The sequence below is a fragment of the Ambystoma mexicanum genome, chromosome 13 (assembly GCF_040938575.1).
Source record: "Ambystoma mexicanum isolate Mex_15411 chromosome 13, UKY_AmexF1_1, whole genome shotgun sequence".
Lineage (NCBI taxonomy): Eukaryota > Metazoa > Chordata > Amphibia > Caudata > Ambystomatidae > Ambystoma > Ambystoma mexicanum.
The window spans coordinates 39974899-39995363 of record NC_090938.1 but is presented as its reverse complement, the minus strand read 5'-3'; the positions used below and the strand labels follow the sequence as shown (position 1 = coordinate 39995363).

The following is a 20465-nucleotide window of genomic DNA, read 5'->3' as shown; positions in this document are numbered from 1 at the left end:
AGAATCAAGGAAGAGGTTCCCTGCAGGAGATTGGCGAACTGTGTTTTCTTTAAGTTGATCAGAACATACCAGCAGGGGACATTGAAATTAAATATTTTTTCACAAGAACTGTGCCTTGGAGTCTACATCCAGCATGAAAGAGACATCCTTCTGGATTAATGAGACATCCAGTTTTCTTTAGTTAGCTTGAAAGTGTAAGGGACGGAAATAGGTTTAGAGACAGGACGGTGGACATTTTACTTTTTGTCGAGGTCGGGCAACCCCTCATATTAAGTAGGGCAAGACAGGCTTTTCTTTTTCTTTTTTTGTTATATATAAAACTCTATGCCAACCAATATTCCACCTCTGTATCAGACTCCTACTTCTGCACCCATGTCTCGCGTGGATAGCTCAGGGGCAACACGCTCGCCTTGGAAGCAAGACGGCGCGGAGCAACACAGGTTCGAAACCCGGGTCCGCGCTTAGAAACCTCTGGGTATTAAACGTGTTATAAATAACCAATTATATATATTATATAATTATATACATATGGGATCTGTAGAGGGATCTGATCTGACCTGGCTGATCCAAACTGGGGAACCCTAAACTTAGTAATAGGGTCTCTGTCCCGCTTGGTGGCTACCTCAGAATCGATTGGGTTGGATTTATCCAGCAGCCAAGATCTTGTTATAAACCCTGGGGGACAGCAAATGATGTCTACCGGTCTTGACAGCTACCAAGGGAACATACATTAGATTAACCTCCAAGTCACGCTTAGCTTATAAGTATGGTTTGGATGTCTTAGCTGGGATGGTGGACACCGATTTTAGGGGAGATGTTAAGGTCCTCCTACAAAACAATGAGAAACAACCCTATCACATTACAATAGGAGATAAAATTGCCCAAGGGATATTAGAAAAGGTGGTATTCCCCCGACCTACTAGAGGCCCCTAACCAAGACCAAACTGATAGAGGTGAGAAAGGCTTTGGGGAAGCGGACTTAAGGGAGGAACCCAAAACAGGAACATCCACCCCACGAGCAGAGGCTGACGAAGTTGAGATCATGCCAGACCACACTTTTTCTCAACACAATGATCCCATCTTAATCGAGACCTTCCAAAAGATGGTGCTAAAGGAAGAAAGGAGAGGTTGCCTTCTTTTTCCTCAAATGGGGGCACAACACCGTAAGGTGTTCTACGCTTGCAAATAGTGGTTCCAAAAAGCCATTGTAAAATAGTCTTAGAAATTGCACATGCACCCCTTACCTCAGGACACTTAGGGGAAGCAAAGACTCAGCCACAGGTAGTGAGTAGGTTCTACTCGCCATGAATCTCTGCCGAGATAAAGAATGTTGTGGCAACATGCGCACTATGTCAGAAAACTACAAATGTGGTTACGTTTGACAAGTGTTGATGAGATGTGAATCATTTAATAAAGAAAGTATTTTAAAAAACATCTTCCCGCTCCAACCCCCCTTGAACCTCTACCTATCACAGATATATACTTTTCCTGTATTCGGGCAGATATTGTGGGTTCCCCTTGAACCACGCTGGCTTGGAAATGAATACATACGGGTCATTTTAAACTATGCAACCTGCTACCCGGAAGCTTTCCCAATGTGAAAGAGCTCAACTCAGCAAATTCTAAAACACCTCATCCCTTTCCTATCACGCGTGGGGTTCCCCAAAGAAATTGTCACCAACCAGGGAATCAACTTCATGAGTAAACTGATGGCCGAAGTGAAAGAGATCCTTAAAACTATAACGTTCAGTACATCAATGTACCATCCCCAGACAGACATACTCATTGAGTGTTTTAATAAGACCCTCAAAACGGTCCTTAGAAAACTTGTGGAAACTGATGGAATGGACTGGGATATAAGGATTAACCGGGCTCTCTTTGCAGTTAAGACCCCCCAGGCATCCCTGGGTTTTTCACCTTTTGAACTTTTATACAGACCTAAACCCACCGATGAGTTGGATATGCTCAGAGAGTCCGGGGAAGAAATGGAGGATGCGCCTCTACCTTTATCTCAGACAGCCCACAGAATGAAAGAGCACATGAGAATTGTTAAAGAACTAGTACATTCCCATCTAAATAAGACCCAAGAACATCAAACAATGCTGCTCGACTGAAAGACAGTTTGCCTCTCTTTTTCTATCAGACAGAAGGTCCTAGTACTCCTCCCTACGCCTGAGAATAAAACGCTCTCTCAGTTGCATGGGCCATACAAAGTCTTAGAACAGACTGCCCATGTAATTATAGAATATCTCAAAAAGATAGACTACTCAAGTCCCAGATCTACCATATTAACATCTTGAAAGCGTGGAAGGAGGACCCAGAAGAGTCTTCTTCAGTGGTGATGGCCAGTCTGTTAACTGATGAAGGGGAGAGACATCATTTAATACCATCAGACGCTCCTACAGCATAGCAGCATAACATTGAAGAACTATTGTCCCAATTTCCAGATGTCTTCAATGAGGAACCAGGGAGTGTGAAGGGCCGTTATCATTACACTCGCAGTCCCCTAGGAAAAGTAGTAAACCTGAAGCCATACAGGATCCCTGAAGCTGGAAAAGAGGTCATCCTTCAGGAAGTGGAGAAAACACTACTGGCTGACAAAATAGAGCTCTCTCAGAGTTCATGGTCCACGCTAATAGTCGTGGAGGCAAAACCGGATTGGTCATGGAGATTTTGTATTGATTTTTGAAAATATTAAAAGTTGTGTTCCAGTTTGACAACTATCCCATGCCCAGAATAGATGACCTGATGGATTGACTGGGCACACCTGTTTATATTTCCACGATCGATCTTACCAAGGGCTATTGGCAAGTCCCTCTGAACCCTAAAGATAAGGAAAATACCTAATTCTCCACTCCTGGAGGACTATTTTAATATTCAAGGTACTCCCTTTTGGCCTTCGTGGGGCACCAGCAACCTTCAAAAGGCTACTTCAACCAAGTATTAAGATCATATTCTAGTTTCTGTGAGGCCTACATAGATGACATAATTATCCATTGCAAAACCTGGGAGTAGGATATGAGCCATCTATACAAGGTCACTAAAGCCCTGCAACGGCCTAGACTAACCGCCAACCCAAAGAAGTGTCACCTGGCCGACACCGCAGAGAAGTATTCTTTGTGGGTAATGGGTTTGTCCAACCCCAGGTACAAAGAGTGAGAGCCGTAAAAGAGAGCCCCATACCAAAGACAAAGCGAGATCGAAGGGCTTTCTTGGAGCTCGTAGGATATTACTAACGCTTCATACCGAATTTCTCACCCATCACGGCCTGTTTAACCAATAAACCGAGAAATGTGGAGCACGGCTGCTTTGACACCCTCAAAAGTGTATTGTGCAGTGAACCTACTCTTAAGGTCCCTAACTATAACAAAGATATTCTGCTTCAGACTGACGCATCCAGGGTAGGGCATACGAGCAGTTCTTTCATAGACATACAAGGGGGCGGAACATCCTGTCATGTATATTAGCTGAAAACTGTTTCCTAGAGAACAAAATTATGCCACAATAGAGCTTGATGCCCTGGTGATACAGTGAGCAGTGGGACACTTAAGATATTACCTCACTTGATGAAAATTAATCTTAGTCGCAGACAGACTCGGACTGGCCTATAGGGCAATAGGGCAAGCCCGAACCAAAAATGCAAAATACTAGTGTGGGCCAATTGTTTTGTTCAAAGTGGGCCACTTTTCTGGCCAATGTGGGCCAGTTTGATGAGTTACTTCACTATGCGGCTGGTAGTTTTGACCAGTGTTGCTGAATAAATATTCTTTAAAATGCACAATTTGCATCACATTTTATCAGAAAACTCGCCCTTGGGTACTTGGGCACTATTCAAACAGTCTGTCACGAAAGGAATGAATTGCCAGATCCAACTGTGGGCCACTTTTTCATTGGTGCCCGAGACAATTTTATGCCCCAGTCTGACCGTGGTCACAGACCACTCCCCCCTCACATAGATAAGTTTTGCAAGGACACCAATTCCAGAATCATGTGATGGTTTCTGGATCTGCAACCCTTTTGTTTTAGCATACAACACTGCAAAGGTAAGGAGCAGGGAAGTGTTGATTTCCTGTCCCGATTGGCAGACAGCCTTCCTAGTACTGCTCTCTAATTTTACTCCGATCAGTCGCGATATCCCAAATGCCAGTACTCCCTTACACCACTCCTTGAGTTCATCGAGCCCGATAGCTTGTGCATGGCAATACCCTTTCCTATTACCACTCTCTAAACTTACTCAGATCGGTCACGATATCTCCCCCCACGCTTACTATCTCCTATACACCATCACTCAACTAGAACACAGCGATACTATGACACATTCAGTATAGCTGTTCTCAAACTAACACCCGCCACAGACTCCTCATCATCCTAATTAAACACAGCTAGCTGAGCACTCACCGCTAGCCTAAGCGTCTCCTCAGGCCTAACACAGCCAGAAATCAGTCTAGGTATCAACACACCATAATGAACACATATTCCTGACCTCCCAACCACCACACCTACCGCTAAGAAGCAGCCATCATACATACGAGTGCCACACCTCCTGCACACATAACCGCTGCACCCACGCACTTTACGACTCTCTCTCCCTCTCTCTACTGACTTGAACTGCGGTTCCCGAGGGCGTTCAACCTACCAGCGATTTGAGATCATACCAATGATACATAAGGTGCTACATAAATGCAAAGTAACATAACATAACATGACAGTACTCCCTGACACCACTTCTTGAGTTCACCCCTGCCCAATACCTTCCTATTACCGCTCTCTGATCTCACTCCGATCGGTTCTGATATCTCCCCCATGACAGTACCCCCTGACAACACTCCTTGAGTTCACCCCTGCCCAATACCTTCCTATTACCGCTCTCTGATCTCACTCCGATCGGTTCTGATATCTCCCCCATGACAGAACCCCCTGACACCACTCCTTGAGTACACCCTTGCTTCATGCGTTCCTCATGGCACGCATTCCTATTACCGCTCTCTGATCTCAAACCACCATCGGTCCCACGTGGGCTGGGGGGAGGGTGGGCGTCACAGATGATGACAACAGTCCATCAATCCTTCGCCCCTCGTTTCCTGTCCACGTTTCTTTGAAGCGCTCGTGTTTGCACACGGCCACTCAGCGCAGTTAGTGGGGGCGCAGCTGCGACCACCCTCCCTTGGGAGCAGGGGATCCCCGTTTCCAAGGCAACCCGAAAATCGGCATGAACCGGAATCCGTCTCCCTCCTACCCGAGAGGAAAGGAATGTTTCCTATAAAAACCCTTAATGGCAAAAGGGGTAAAGTCCGCCCTAATCCCCCGAATAACCAATATTTCCGTGCCAGCCGTGCTGGCATTGGGACCCCTAGCCCGACCATGTAAAGGGCAATGGTAGCCCCCCCTCAGTCCCCCAATCCTCAGCAGAGGACCCCATCTGCACGCAGAGCCCGCCTCCCTACACACTCCTGACAAATCCTGCCAGAATGAGTCTATTCCAGTGCAAAAAAATACACACACACAAAAAAATACACACGTTATTAACAAAGAAGCACAGAATCCGCGGCGAACGGACCCCCGTACACACTCCAGTACCCTTTCCAACCAGAAGAAGGAGAACGCAAACACGGTGCAGAGACGGGCCATTCCAAAACTTCTCTGCAGACTGCCAGGACCTGCGGGCACCACGCTTAGCAAGCGTGGAGGTGGGCTGGTGTGAGATGTCAGTATAGCCATGCGCCCGCACCCCACTCACCTGCGCCGCAGACTCGGGCGAGTGATGGGCTCCGCTGGCCCCAGAGCCACGAGCAGCAGCAGCAGCCGATCCCCGCCTCCTGCCCCGAGGATGTTCTGTTCCCAGGAGCAGCAAAGAGCCGCGATCCCGCTGCTGCCGAGCGAGGACACCAGAGGGGGCGAACTGTGGCAGCCAGCAGGCGGCAGGGAGGGGCACGGGGGGAGGGGAGGTGCAGGGGAGCACCCAGACAGAAGACATGAGCAAGGAGGACAGGGCTGAAAACAAAAAGAAGCAAGCATGAGCAATGCCAAGGGTGTGGGCGTTTGTGGAGGCATGGGAGAGGCACTTGCCAGGTAATTCCGCAATGCTACTAACTGGCCATCCATGGTGGCAGCAGGTGCAAAATGGCGCGAGCACCTGGGCATCTAATAGCAGTGCCTGGCAAATGCCCAATAATTATCCACAGGCCGAAACTGTTGGCTTTGCTAATGCTTGTATTTAACAGGACTTAAGTGAAGGACAAACATGGTGCTTATACATCGAGTGGCTAAAGGCAAGCCTGATTTAATGCCTTGAATTACACCAGTGGCGCCTTTATAACTTCAATTAAGTCATGAACTCTAAGAAGACTACTTTGAAGAAACACTGACAGGCTCTTCCAGTGCAAAGTTTCATGTTAAGGTGAGCTCCAAGAGTTCCCATGAGGAGGTGTTTTGGGTGAGGCGGGGAAGGAAGTGAGTGGGAATGGCCATAGGGATTAGCATGGCCAAGGGCAAGGGCAGTCAATGGGTGGACAAATAACCAAACAACACCTTCATGCTTTGTGTCCCATCTCATATGCCATTTCTTCTAACCGCCGCCTAAAAATCCAAACTAAAAACAGAAAACAAAGGGAACGCCAAGATAACGCCAAGATAACAAAACAAAACTGGGAAGCAAGAGGAAACCGTCAAGACATAAAAAAGACAGAACATAAAAGGAATGTCAGGACAAAAAATAAAAAATAAACCCTCCAGAAACTAGCAGAAAAGGAAGAAAAAAGAGAAACGCCATGACAGAGAATAAAATTAAAACAAGTAGGGTGGCAGCACAGAATTGCGTTCGTCTTAGTCCACTTCTTTCTTTCTGCTCTTTTGAACATCACTTCATTCTCTAAACCCAACCCCTATTCTATCCTGGTTTTCATTCCCCGGGCCCTCTCACCTCATTTTATGAAGAGCTCAATCCTTCTTTGGCTCTCTTCCTGTTGATTTGAATCTTCATCTATCCACTATTCAGGTCTCTTCTCGCTTCCATGCTCTTCTTCATCATCATCATCGTGCTCGGTGCTGTTCTCCCCTTCCCACATCTCAGGCTCCTCAGTAGAGCTGATGTGGCAGGATTGTTACGCTATGCTGTGTTTTGCTATGCTAAGGTATGCTACATTAAGCTCTCTCTCGTATATTTAGGCCTCTGATCCTCCTTTTTGCCATTCCCCTCTACATCCCTGTGCGGACATGCCCAAACCCCTCCTGCTGCAGACCCCCTGTCAAGGCAAAGGGACAAATCAGACCTCATCTTCCGTGTGCGCCCTACAAATATAGCATCAGCACCATGTATGGTAGACAACAGTAGGATTTCTGCGAATACCTCTTATCCATATTACAACACAATGTACCCGCACGGCTTCGTCACAAGGTCACAAGTTATTGCCAAATGTCTGCAAACGTCATGCCAAGTAACACCCTCATCGTGAAAATACTATATCATTGACTGCTTATCATATGCCATATAACATGTGCTCTTCGGAAGGCCCCGTCAGAGAGCTCTGTGTGCCACCTACACGCCACTTGTCCTTCTGTATTTTCCTGCTTCTCCGCTGATAATCTCTGTATGCTGTTTATTTCTATCTAATACAAGAAGCTTGGTTTACCCCCAGCCTGATGTCTCGTCTTTTCTCCTTATTGCTGCAAGCTAAGGCTTATGCCGAGGTGGCCCTTGCGAATGGCCCGACCGTGGCTACCACAGAGTTAACTGTCTCTTCAATTCCACAGTCTTTGACACTCCATTCCTTTCTTCTGATAATGTTTTGCTTTCTTTTTCTGCTGTGTCTTATGTTCCCACTACTTCTCCGACATTCACTTGTCACAATCTTTGTTCTCTTGACACATGCGTCGTTACCTCTTCCCTTCCACCTGCCATGGAATTCTCTCTCCTATCTGCAGACTCTGCTCTTGCACTTCTCAACACTGGTCTTCTCTCCACGATGGAGTCACTATGCCCTTTCCACCCCTTTCGACCTTCTCATAAACCACTCTAGCATTGGCTTCTATCCAATCTCATTTCCACCTTGCGTGGTGCTGAACATCGTTGGAAAAAATCTTAAGCTTTCTTTCACCCTTACTTTACACTCTTGTCTGCACTCGTCTTACGACTCTTCCTTGTTAACTGCAAAAAACGTTATTTTTCTGATCTATCCTCTAACTCTCCTCATTCGCATTGTTTCTTCCAGCCTCTCAGCCGTATTTTATCAACCTCATCTGATCTCTCTCTTCCTAGTCCCCTCTCCTACAGACTTTGCCAACTTTTCTAATAAAGTTGCTCAATTACACTCCTCTGTTTCTCTCTCTAGTAACACTCTCTCATTTCCCATCGCTCCACCTCTTTTTCCTTGTGTTCCTTCACACCTAGTTCAAAATCTGATACTTTTTACCGTCTGTCTCGTGCTCATCCTATGACCTCCCTTTAGGACCCATTACCATTCAGGCTTATTACAGCACATAACTCAATACGGCTGTTTTTCCTACTGATTTCAAGCATGCACTTATTCTTCCAATTCTAAAAGAGCCTTCTCTCGATGCTCTTCTCCTGGCACAAGTTTTGGAAGAGTCATCTACTCTCAAGCATCCCCTTTCCTTGAACATCATTCTCTTCAACAGCACCTCTCGGGTTTCCCTTCCCTCTACACAAGCTGCTCTTCTTAGTGCATCTAACTCACTCTTAAATGCTGGTCATTCCAAACTTTCCTTACTTCTTACTCTTCATGATGTTTCTGCTGCATTTCAGTCTGTCGACCATCCTACTCTTCTTTCAACCCTCTGCTCATTGGTCTGTTCCACCGAACCTTTCTGATCCATCCTTCTCCATCTCTTGGGCTGGTACATGTCCCGCCACAATATTGTGACCCACAGGGGATGGTCCTGGGTCCTCTTCTTTTTTTCTCTCTCTGTCCCCCGTTTTGTCTATTGTCTCTTCTGGACGGACGAGTCTCCACTTTTTCTCATTTTCTGACTCTCTCCATGCTACAATATCTTCCTGCCTCCTTGCTATACAATCTTAGATGATGCAAATGTTCTACATCTTATCACAGCAAACCCCCCCCACGCTCTCACTCTTATCATTTCCTCCTTCTAACCTTCCTCAGACTCATGCACGCAACCTTTTTATTCCTCTCTGTCTTTCTCTCGGGATATTTTTAACAGCTCTCACTCCAATCGTTATCAACTATTCAAGATTCACAAAGCTTGCCCCTTTTCCCTCTTTCCATGCTATTAAGCCACTATTCTCTGCTCTTGTAATATCTTGTCTTGACTTCTGCTCTGCACTACTTATTGGTCTCCCTGCCTATCGGCTTGATCCTTTACGTTCTATCTTTAATTCATCTATTCACATGCTTTTTTTTATTTTTCCTTCTGTTCTTTTATTTCCCCATCTCTATGCTCTCTTTCCTTCGAATCTCGACCGATCTTTCGGTTTCTCTGTATTATCTTTAAATGTTTGTCTTGCTCCTCCTTATCTTTCCTCATTATTATGTCTCTATGTCTCTCCTCGTGCCCAAAATCACTCCCTACTAGCTGTTCCAAATGCCTCCTCATGCCCAATACCATCTTCTATCCTTCTCACTTCTAGCCCCATAACACTGGAACGCTTTACCCCTTCACAGCAGATCCTCTTCAATCCTCTCGCTCTTTCGCTCCACCTTAAAATATGTTTTATTTGCTATTTTAAATTACTCACTTTTGTACTATTTTTAATGTACAATACTTTGCAAAAGCACTTAATAAATAAATGCAAATCAAAAAGAAAGAAAAAAAGGACAGAAAAAACAGAAGAACAGCAAGATGGAAAACCAAAAAAAGCAGAAAACGAGATGCACCTAGGAGCCCGTAGCACTTTACCAGCGAGAGTGAGAAGAGTGAGAGCAAAGATGCTACCTTCCGTCAAGACTCTACATCCCAGAATGCACAGAATTCTAAGATTGATGCACATTGGTCCAACTAGATGCTGGACTGAAACAAGGATCATCGACCTACCGAACAACGAAGAAGGCATTATACCCCAAATTCAATCTCCTGGGCCACCTGTGTGGTTCTGGACAATACGTTGAGATGAAACATAGTGATCATTCGGTATACAGTGAAAATAACGAAATAAGGATAACGATTAACTTTTTCAACAAATTTGAACTATAATTCGGTTCCACAGGTTCACAAACACAGACTGGAAGATGATAGGGAGGGTAATTAGGTATGCCATGACAACTCGCCCTCCAGGACATACCCTCACTAATCCAGAATACACTCCATCAAACACCATGACACTCGAAGGAGATAGATTTGTCCAAGAGGCACACCATGTCCTTCAATGAAAGGCTCGCAAAGAAGCACACACATCACCCCAACACAACCAAAATGTTGGGAAACGGACCGGGTACTCTCGACCCTCCGATATGACCATATGACCAACACCTCCCAAACCTGTCTGGGAAGATGATGGGAGAGCTACATTTTGTTTCGACCCTCTTGGAGGACCTTTTCCTCTTGACCTCCTAGAGAGAGATCTTGACTTCCCAATAAGTCAGTTATTTCAGGGCTCGTACAAGAAAGGCACCAGTACCACTAAATTGTGTAAAGGCAGTAGTGTGCGTAATACATTTAAAGTAACACAACATAACACAAGAAGAACGAATCATGAGCTTCTGTATTTGGGCACAACAGGCTGCTGCAGAGAAAATAGGGAACTTGGCCGAGGGATATATTTCAGCCTTTCCATCTCCCCTCCGACTTCAGGCCGCATTTTGGAAAGGTGAGCAATGCTCCTGCCCAATTTCAGATCGATCTATGGAAAACAATGTTTAAATGTGCATGTTTTCTCAGTTTCAGGCAAGGATCATAATGAGTTATCATATATGTTTCAAAATAATTTCTATCACAATTCCTCAACTCTTGGAATGGAGAGGTTCTCATTGGTAATATCTGTGACTGCATCTTTAGTGATGGGCAACGGTCTTAGTTACACCACAGCTGTCTGCAGGGCTGGCACCAACATACTTGCACCCATTCAGTATAAAGCCACTTCTCTCCCAACATGAACAGATCTGTCTCTAGAGCGCTCCCCTTCTTGGCACTCTCGGGATTGTGCCATTGTGGGGGGGCCGGCACTCGCGCTGCACGTTTCTACTTACTTTCCCAAGACGCCCAACCAACCCCAGTGAACCCCTCACCATGTGCTTGACCGCGTGTCCTACTTGGAACTGGTGACAAGGGAAATCCTACGAGACATTCAGAATGTCAAGACCATGTGTCAGAAAACGCAGGACAAAATATTTGTAATCTCTAAAACAAGCTATCAAATGGGACAAAGCAAGTGGTTTCAATCAGACAATAGTCGCTGTCTAAAAGAACTAGAAAACCAGAACCGGCCGAGCAACATGTGCATTGGAAGACTTGCAAAAGGTATCACAAGTCTGAAAGTGTGCATCAAGGGGGCGGGGGGTGTGCATTTTACATGCACACAATAAACGGAGTTCTCTCTAAAGCTTCCTCCAATTTGCATTGGCCATTAATTTGAAATTCAATAATGTTTTGATCTTGTAAACGATAAAAACACCTCTGATTTGTTTTGCGAAAATGTGCAATGGTAAATCGTGTGCACTGTTTTCTGCGAGAGAGGAAACGCACGCTTGCAATATTTCAGAACTGCAACATACATGGAAGGAATGTGATCGAGAGGTGAATTGTGACATTACATCAAACGGAGAATACAAGAATGATTTGCTCTTCTTTAAACAACGTTTCAAGGGAAAAAGTAAAAAAAAAATCACAAGAGTACTTCTTGTTAAAAGTGTTAACGTCTACTTTTTTTACAAACTAGAACAGACCTATTTGAACAATACCCCAAAGATACCTTGAAAGCACCCCTTATATTCATAGGATTTTCCCAGTGTAAAAATGCACCATGTTGCCAACGTTTGAGATTTTTTTTGGACTCGCACCACTTCTAAAATTGTTGAAAAGTTTTTTCTCAGTAATGCATAATGCAGGTCATCTGTATAGTGCCTCACACACTAGTTATTTGTATTTGTTTCAGCTTTTTTATATGCTCAGGCCAAAACAAAGGATATTGAGTATGTGATGCGACGGGGACAGAGAAGAGGCCAAAACAAAGTATATTGAGTATGCGATGTGAGGGGATGGAGAAGTGGCCAAAACAAAAGATGTTCAGTCTGTGAGGGTGACGAGGGTGGAGAAGTAGCCAAAACATGGAATATTCAGTCTGTGAGGGTGACAAGGGTGGAGAAGTATCCAACACAAGGGATATTCAGTCTGCGAGGGGACAGGGATGGAGAAGTAGCCAAAACAAAGGATATTCAGTCTGCGAGGGTGACGAGGGTGGAGAAATAACCAACACAAGGGAAATTCAGTCTGCGAGGGTGACGGGATGGAGAAGTAGCCAAAACATGGAATATTCAGTCTGTGAGGGTGACAAGGGTGGAGAAGTATCCAACACAAGGGATATTCAGTCTGCGAGGTGACAGGGATGGAGAAGTAGCCAAAACAAAGGATATTCAGTCTGCGAGGGTGACGAGGGTGGAGAAATAACCAACACAAGGGAAATTCAGTCTGCGAGGGTGAAGGGATGGAAAAGTAGCCAAAACAAAGGATATTCAGTCTGCGAGGGTGACGAGGGTGGAGAAATAACCAAAACAAAGGATATTCAGTATGCGAGGTGACGGGGATGGAGAAGTAGCCAAAACAAAGGATATTCAGTCTGCGAGGGCGACGAGGATAGAGAAGTAGCCAAAACATGGGATATTCAGTCTGCGAGGGTGACGAGGATGGAGAAGTACACAAAGCAAAGGAAATTCAGTCTGCGAGGGTGGTGGGGATGGAGAAGTAGCCAAAACAAGGGGAATTCAGTCTGCGAAGGTGACGGGGATAGAGAAGTAGCCACAACAAGGATATTCAGTCTGCGAGGGTGACAGGGATGGAAAAGTAGCCACAACAAGGGAAATTCAGTCTGCAAGGATGACGGGGATGGAGAAGTAGTCAAAACAAAGGAAATTCAGTCTGCGAGGGTGATGGGGATCGAGAAGTAGCCAAAACAAGGGGAATTCAGTCTGCAAAGGTGACGGGGATAGAGAAGTAGCAAAAGCAAGGTAAATTCAGTCTGCGAGGGTGACTTGAATGGAGAGGAAGCCAAAACAAGTTGTATTCAGTGTGCAAGGGTGACGGGGATGGAGAAGTAGCAAAAACAAAGGATTCAGTCTGCAAGGGTGACAAGGATGGAGAAGATGCCAAAACAAAGGATTCAGTCTGAGAGGGTGACGAGGATGCAGAAGTAGCCAAAACATGGGATATTCAGTCTGCGAGGTTGACGAGGATGAAGAAGGAGCCAAAACATGGGATATTCAGTCTGCTAGGCTGACGAGCATGGAGAAGTAGCCAAAATAAGGGATATTCAATTTGCAAGGGTGACGAGGATGGAGAAGTAGCCAAAACAAGGGATATTGGATACTGAATCTGTGAGGGCGACGAGGATGGAGGAGTAGCCAAAACAAGGGATATGAAGTCTGTGAGGGTGATGAGGATGGAGAAGTAGCCAAAACCAGAGAAATTCAGTCTGCTGGCTGACAAGGATGGAGAAGTAGCCAAAACAAAGGGTTCAGTCTGCGAGGGTGACGAGGACGGAGAAGTAGCCAAAACATGGGATATTCAGTCTGCAAGGCTGACGAGGATGGAGAAGTAGCCAAAACAAGGGATATGCAATTTGCAAGGCTAACAAGGATGGAGAAGTAGCCAAAACAAGGGATATTGGATATTAAATCTGTGAGGGTGACGAGGATGGAGGAGTAGCCAAAACAAGGGATATGAAGTCTGTGAGGGTGACGAGGATGGAGAAGTAGCCAAAACCAGAGAAATTCTGTCTGCTGGGTGACAGGGATGGAAAAGTAGCCAAAACAAAGGATATTCAGTCTGCGAGGGTGACAAGGATGGAGAAGAAGCCAAACTAAGGGATACTCAGTCTGCGAGGCTGACGAGGATGGAGAAGTAGCCAAAACAAGGGATATTGGGTATTAAATCTGTGAGGGTGACAAGGATGGAGAAGTAGCCAAAACCAGAGAAATTCAGTCTGTGGGGTGACAGGGATGGAGAAGTAGCCAAAACAAAGGATGTTCAGTCTGCGAGGTGACGGGGATCGAGAAGTAGCCAAAACAAGGGGAATTCAGTCTGCAAAGGTGACGGGGATAGAGAAGTAGCAAAAACAAGGGAAATTCAGTCTGCGAGGGTGACTTGAATGGAGAGGAAGCCAAAACAAGTGATATTCAGTGTGCAAGGGTGACGGGGATGGAGAAGTAGCAAAAACAAAGGATTCAGTCTGCAAGGGTGACAAGGATGGAGAAGAAGCCAAAACAAAGGATTCAGTCTGAGAGGGTGACGAGGATGCAGAAGTAGCCAAAACATGGGATATTCAGTCTGCGAGGTTGACAAGGATGAAGAAGGAGCCAAAACATGGGATATTCAGTCTGCTAGGCTGACGAGCATGGAGAAGTAGCCAAAATAAGGGATATTCATTTTGCAAGGGTGACGAGGATGGAGAAGTAGCCAAAACAAGGGATATTGGATACTGAATCTGTGAGGGCGACGAGGATGGAGGAGTAGCCAAAACAAGGGATATGAAGTCTGTGAGGGTGACGAGGATGGAGAAGTAGCCAAAACCAGAGAAATTCATCTGCTGGGTGACAGGGATGGAGAAGTAGCCAAAACAAAAGATATTCAGTCTGCGAGGTGACGGGGATGGAGAAGTAGCCAAAACAAAGGATGTTCAGTCTACGAGGGTGATGAGGATGGAGAAGTAGCCAAAACCAGAGAAATTCAGTCTGCTGGCTGACAAGGATGGAGAAGTAGCCAAAACAAAGGGTTCAGTCTGCGAGGGTGACGAGGACGGAGAAGTAGCCAAAACATGGGATATTCAGTCTGCAAGGCTGACGAGGATGGAGAAGTAGCCAAAACAAGGGATATTCAATTTGCAAGGCTAACAAGAATGGAGAAGTAGCCAAAACAAGGGATATTGGATATTAAATCTGTGAGGGTGACGAGGATGGAGGAGTAGCCAAAACAAGGGATATGAAGTCTGTGAGGGTGACGAGGATGGAGAAGTAGCCAAAACCAGAGAAATTCTGTCTGCTGGGTGACAGGGATGGAAAAGTAGCCAAAACAAAGGATATTCAGTCTGCGAGGGTGACAAGGATGGAGAAGAAGCCAAACTAAGGGATACTCAGTCTGCGAGGCTGACGAGGATGGAGAAGTAGCCAAAACAAGGGATATTGGGTATTAAATCTGTGAGGGTGACAAGGATGGAGAAGTAGCCAAAACCAGAGAAATTCAGTCTGTGGGGTGACAGGGATGGAGAAGTAGCCAAAACAAAGGATGTTCAGTCTGCGAGGTGACGGGGATCGAGAAGTAGCCAAAACAAAGGATGTTCAGTCTGCGAGGGCGACGAGGATGGAGAAGAAGCCAAAACAAAGGATTCAGTCTGAGAGGGTGAAGAGGATGCAGAAGCAGCCAAAACATGGGATATTCAGTCTGCGAGGGTGACGAGGATGGAGAAGTAGCCAAAACATGGGATATTCAGTCTGCAAAGCTGACGAGGATGGAGAAGTAGCCAAAACAAGGGATATTCATTTGTAAGGGTGACGAGGATGGAGAAGTAGCCAAAACAAGGGATTATGGATATTAAATCTGTGAGGGTGACGAGGATGGAGGAATAGCCAAAACAAGGGATATGAAGTCTGTGAGGGTGACGAGGATGGAGAAGTAGCCAAAACGAGGTAAATGAAGTCTGTGATGGTGACAAGGATGGAGAAGTAGCCAAAACGAGGGAAATGAAGTCTGTGAGGGTGACAAGGATGGTGAAGTAGCCAAAACCAGAGAAATTCAGTCTGCGGGGTGACGGGGATGGAGAAGTAGCCAAAACAAAGGATATTCAGTCTGCGAGGGTGACAAGGACGGAGAAGTAGCCAAAACATGGGATATTCAGTCTGCAAGGCTGACGAGGATGGAGGAGTAGCCAAAACAAGGGATATTCAATTTGCAAGGGTGACGAGGATGGAGAAGCAGCCAAAACCAGAGAAATTCAGTCTGCGGGGTGACGAGGATGGAGAAGTAGCCAAAACAAAGGATATTCAGTCTGCGAGGGTGACAGGATGGAGAAGAAGCCAAACTAAGGGATATTCAGTCTGCGAGGGTGACGAGGATGGAGAAGTAGCCAAAACATGGGATATTCAGTCTGCGAGGCTGACGAGGATGGAGAAGTAGCCAAAACAAGGGATATTGGATATTAAGTCTGTGAGGGTGACGAGGATGGGGAAGTAGTCAAAACCAGAGAAATTCAGTCTGCGAGGTGAGGGGGAATGGAGAAGTAGACACACTGGAATGCAGGGAAAATCACCACCGCCCATGGATGATCTGCACAGGGAAGGACTTCAGCCACTCAAGACTTCACGCACAGACGCATCACAGTGAATTACCAAAATAGAAGGATCCATCGATCCATCAGCATCAGCCCCCGTACAGTGACCAGGGCATTATGCGATCAGAATGAATAAGATTTATGCAAAATCCACCAGATGAAAAAGACCGGACCTCAATGTATTTACAGGTGACAATGACATGAAATTATTACATGCAAAAAAGGTTATCTTTTTAGTTTAAAATGTATTGTAATCTTACTGTTGATACAATTCTTAATAGTGAAATTAACAGGACATTTCATAAAACTGCTATTAACACTATTCATGTTGAAAAAATGCATATTTTAAAAATACATTCAAATAGCATCGACCAAGTTATGCTATTAATACTAGTATTTCATTAAATACTAATAAACCAAATTTAAAAAAATCCTAAACATTATGCTTTCCATGGGAGTGCAATGCCAGAACCTGGCCCAGAGATAAGCAATCAGGGGAAAAGACCAACGCCAGAACCAAGTCTAAGAACCTGGCCCAGAGCTGAGCAATCGGGGGAAAAAGACCAATGCCAGAAGCAAGTCTAAGAACCTGGCCCAGAGCTAAGCAATTGGGGGCAAAAGGCCAATGCCAGTACCAAGTCTATGAACCTGGCCCAGAGCAAAGCAATTAGGGGAAAAAGACCAATGCCAGAACCACACCTAAGACCCTGGACCAGACCTAAGCAATCAGGGAAAAGAGCAATGCCAGAACCAAGTCTAAGAACCTGGACCAGAGCTAAGCAATCAGGGAAAAAGACCAATGACAGAACCAAGTCTAAGAACCTGGACCAGAGCTAAGCAATCAGGGGAAAAGAGCAATGCCAGAACCACACCTAAGAACCTAGACCAGAGCTAAAGAATCAGGGAAACAGAGAAATGCCAGAACCACGCCCAAGAACCTAAGAACATGGCCCAGAGCTAAGCAATCAGGGAAAAAGAGCAATGCCAGAAAAAGTCTAATAACCTGGACCAGAGCTAAGCAATCAGGGGAAAAGAGCAATGCCAGAACCACACCTAAGAACCTGGACCAGAGCTAAGCAATAAGGGAAAAAGAGCAATGCCAAAACCACGCCTAAGAACCTAAGAACCTGGACCAGAGCTAAGCAATCAGGGAAAAAGAGCAATGCCAGAACCAAGTCTAAGAACCTGGCCCAGAGCTAAGCAATCAGGGGAAAATGACCAATTCCAGAAGTAAGTCTAAGAACCTGGCCCAGAGCTAAGCAATCGGGGAAAATGACCAATGCCAGAGCCACACCAAAGAACCTGAACCAGAGCTAAGCAATCAGGGAAAAAGAGCAATGCCGGAACCATGCCTAAGAACCTGGATCAGAGCTAAGCAATCAGGGAAAAAGAGCCATGCCAGAAGCAAGTCTGTGAACCTGAACCAGAGCGAAGCAATCAGGGGAAAAGACCAATGCAAGAAGCAAGTCCAAGAACCTGGAAAAGAGCTAAGCAATCGGGGGGAAAAGACCAATGCCAGGACCAAGTCTAAGAACCTGGACGAGAGCTAAGAAATCGGGGGGGAAAAGACCAATGCCAGAAGCAAGTCTAAGAACCTGGCCGAGAGCTAAGCAATCAGGGGAAAAGACCAATGCCAGACCAACGCCTAAGAACCTGGACCAGGGCTAAGCAATCAGGGGAAAAGACCAATGCCAGAACCACACCTAAGAACCTGGACCAGAGCTAAGCAATCAGGGAAAAAGAGCAATGCCAGATCCACGCCTAAGAACCTGGCCCAGAGCTAAGCAATGGGGGAAAAAGACCAATGTCAGAAGCAAGTCCAAGAACCTGGACCAGAGCTAAGCAATCGGGGGGAAAAGACCAATGCCAGAACCAAGTCTAAGAACCAGGACCAGAGCTAAGCAATCGGGGGGGGAAAGACCAATGCCAGAAGCAAGTCTAAGTACCTGGCCCAGAGCTAAGCAATCAGGTGAAAAGACCAATGCAGAACCACGCCTAGGAACCTGGCACAGAGCTAAGCGATCAGGGGAAAAAGACCAATGCCAGAAGCAAGTCTAAGAACCTGGACCAGAGCTAAGCAAACAGGGGAAAAGACCAATGCCAGAAGCAAGTCTAAGAACCTGGCCCAGAGCTAAGCAATCAGGGGAAAAGACCAATGCCAGAAGCAAGTCTAAGAACCTGGCCCTGAGCTGAGCAATCAGGGGAAAAATACCAATGCCAGAACCACACCTAAGAACCTGGACCAGAGCTAAGCAATCATGGACAAAGAGCAATGCCAGAACCACGCCTAAGAACCTAAGAACAGGGACCAGAGCTAAGCAATCAGGGAAAAAGAGCAATGCCAGAACCAAGTCTAAGAACCTGGCCCAGAGCTAAGCAATGGGGGGAAAAGACCAATGCCAGGACCAAGTCTAAGAACCTGGACGAGAGCTAAGCAATCGGGGGGAAAAGACCAATGCCAGAAGCAAGTCTAAGAACCTAGCCCAGAGCTAAGCAATGGGGGGAAAAGACCAATGCCAGGACCAAGTCTAAGAACCTGGACGAGAGCTAAGCAATCGGGGGGAAAAGACCAATGCCAGAAGCAAGTCTAAGTACCTGGCCCAGAGCTAAGCAATCAGGGAAAAATTACCAATGCCAGAAGTAAGTCTAAGAACCTGGACCAGAGCTAAGCAATCAGGGGAAAAAACCAATGCCAGACCCACGCCTAAGAACCTGGACCAGAGCTAAGCAATCAGGCGAAAAGACCAATGCCAGAACCACACCAAAGAGCCTGGACCAGAGCTAAGCAATCAGGGGAAAAGAGCAATGCCAGAACCACACCTAAGAACCTGGCCCAGAGCTAAGCAATGGGGGAAAAAGACCAATGCCAGAAGCAAGTCCAAGAACCTGGACCAGAGCTAAGCAATCAGGGGGAAAAGACCAATGCCAGAACCAAGTCTAAGAACCTGGACCAGAGCTAAGCAATCGGGGGGAAAAGACCAATGCCAGAAGCAAGTCTAAGTACCTGGACGAGAGCTAAGCAATCGGGGGGAAAAGACCAATGCCAGAAGCAAGTCTAAGAACCTGGCCGAGAGCTAAGCAATCAGGGGAAAAGACCAATGCCAGACCCACGCCTAAGAACCTGGACCAGGGCTAAGCAATCAGGGGAAAAGACCAATGCCAGAACCACACCTAAGAACCTGGCCGAGAGCTAAGCAATCAGGTGAAAAGACCAATGCAGAACCACTCCTAAGAACCTGGCCCAGAGCTAAGCGATCGGGGGAAAAAGACCAATGCCAGAAGCAAGTCTAAGAACCTGGCCCAGAGCTAAGCAATCAGAGGAAAAGACCAATGCCAGAAGCAAGTCTAAGAACCTGGCCCAGAGCTAAACAATCGGGGGGACAAGACCAATGCCAGAACCACACCTAAGAACCTGGACCAGAGCTAAGCAATCAGGGAAAAAGAGCAATTCCAGAACCAAGTCTAAGAACCTGGCCCAGAGCTAAGCAATGCGGGGAAAAGACCAATGCCAGGACCAAGTCTAAGAACCTGGACGAGAGCTAAGCAATTGGGGGGAAAAGACCAATGCCAGAAGCAAGTCTAAGTACCTGGCCCAGAGCTAAGCAATCAGGGGAAAATGACCAATGCCATAAGTAAGTCTAAGAACCTGGTCGGGAGCTAAGCAATCAGGGGAAAAGACCAATAACAGACCCACACCTAAGAACCTGGACCAGAGCTAAGCAATCAGGGGAACAGACCAATGCCAGAACCACACCTAAGAACCTGGACCAGAGCTAAGCAATCGGGGGAAAAGAGCAATGCCAGAACCACGCCTAAGAACCTGGACCAGAGCTAAGCAATCAGGGGAAAAGACCAATAACAGACCCACACCTAAGAACCTGGACCAGAGCTAAGCAATCAGGGGAACAGACCAATGCCAGAACCACACCTAAGAACCTGGACCAGAGCTAAGCAATCGGGGGAAAAGAGCGATGCCAGAACCACGCCCAAGAACCTGGACCAGAGCTAAGCAGTCAGG

General features: G+C 46.2%; 1 protein-coding gene across 14 annotated transcripts in view; it reads right to left on the bottom strand.

The window, feature by feature from the left end:
- NFASC (neurofascin) overlaps positions 1-20465 on the bottom strand; it is a 687691-nt gene that overhangs the window by 515219 nt on the left and 152007 nt on the right. Inside the window, exon 1 of one of the 14 annotated variants that reach the window (XM_069633120.1) lies at positions 5738-5883. The exons of the other annotated variants lie outside the window; for them this stretch is intronic. The gene's annotated coding sequence lies outside the window, so the exon portion shown is untranslated. Of the gene's footprint in view, positions 1-5737; positions 5884-20465 lie in introns of those variants that run through there. 14 annotated transcript variants of the gene reach the window in all.